Below are 1,482 nucleotides of genomic sequence, written 5' to 3'. Positions count from 1 at the left end.
GGTAATCGCTGCAAGCCCCTCGGAGAGAAAGCTGCCCTAGGGTTCCAACCGATGCCAGACAGTCCCGCTTCTCCTGTATGAGTCTGGGTCCCTAGAGACTCGCCTGGAACTGGAGCTCAGAGCCTGAGACTCCCTCCCGACTGAAAACAACAACTGCGCCCTCAGTCGCCAGCCCACTCCACATGCACCTCCGCACCTCAGTATTTTACTTCCGCACTGCGCCTCCTCTGAGTCTCGGTATGCTTTTCTCTTTCCTTCTAGTTGTAGAATCTCTCCTCAGCCAGCCTTCCTGTGGTTCTGGGTGATGTCTGTTCGGTCTTTTAGTTGTATTTTTGAAGTGGTTGTTCGAGGCAGCAAACTCCGGTGTTAACCTATGCCGCCATCTTGGTTCTCCTGACCAATATTTCTTGAGTCTGGTTCATTCCCCTCAGTTTTTAGTTTATTATTGTTTTTATTTCTTTTTAAAAATTATTACTATTAATATTTTTATTGATTTCAGAGAGGAAGGGAGAGAGAGATAGAAACATCAATGATGAGAGAGAATCATTGATTGGCTGCCTTCTGCATGCCCCCTACTGGGGATCGAGTCCTCAACCCAGGCATGTGCCCTTGACTGGAGACCCTTCAGTCTCAGGCTGATGCTCTATCCACTGAGCCAAACCAGTCAGGGCAGTTTTCAGTTTAGATGTCACTTTCTGAGGATGAGATTAGGTCTTCCTGGTATAAGATGCATCATATTTGTAATTACTTGTTAATGTCTGTTTCCCCCTCCAAGAGAGGCCATGTTCATGTTATTCTGACAGTCTCTGCATGTCTTTTTTTAAAATAATATATTTTATTGATTTTTTTACAGAGAGGAAGGGAGAGGGATAGAGAGTTAGAAACATCGATGAGAGAGAAACATCGATCAGCTGCCTTCTGCACACCCCCTAACTAGGGATGTGCCCGCAACCAAGGTACATGCCCTTGACCGGAATCGAACCTGGGACCCTTCAGTCCATAGGCCGACACTCTATCCACTGAGCCAAACCGGTTAGGGCTCTCTACATGTCTTGATGAGAACACGGTTCTGGAGCCAGCAGCCTCTGTTCAGTTCTCAGCTCTGTCGTTCACTCTCTGATTTGGGGTAAATCACTTATGCTTTTGAAGCTTTGGCACCTCCATCAGTAAGACAGAGATAATAATTCTGTAGTACATACCTCATAGAGCTATTCATAGAGCTATTCTGAAGATTAAATGAGGTCAAGTCACTAACGACCTGGCCCATATTAAGCCCTCCATCAAAATAAAAAAACAAAACAAAAAAACAAAAACAAGAAGGGCTGAGAAAAGATAAACCAAAGAACTTATATATTTATATGCATAGCCCATGGACATGGGCAATAGGGTAGTGAAGACCTGGGGAGGGAGTTGGAGGTTGGGAGGAGGGGGTAAAAGAGGGGGGAAATGGGAGATATCTGTAATACTATCAACAATAAAAAA

This window comes from Myotis brandtii, unplaced genomic scaffold (assembly GCF_000412655.1).
Source record: "Myotis brandtii unplaced genomic scaffold, ASM41265v1 scaffold504, whole genome shotgun sequence".
NCBI classification, from domain to species: Eukaryota; Metazoa; Chordata; class Mammalia; order Chiroptera; family Vespertilionidae; genus Myotis; species Myotis brandtii.
Note: the sequence above shows the minus strand (reverse complement) of the source record.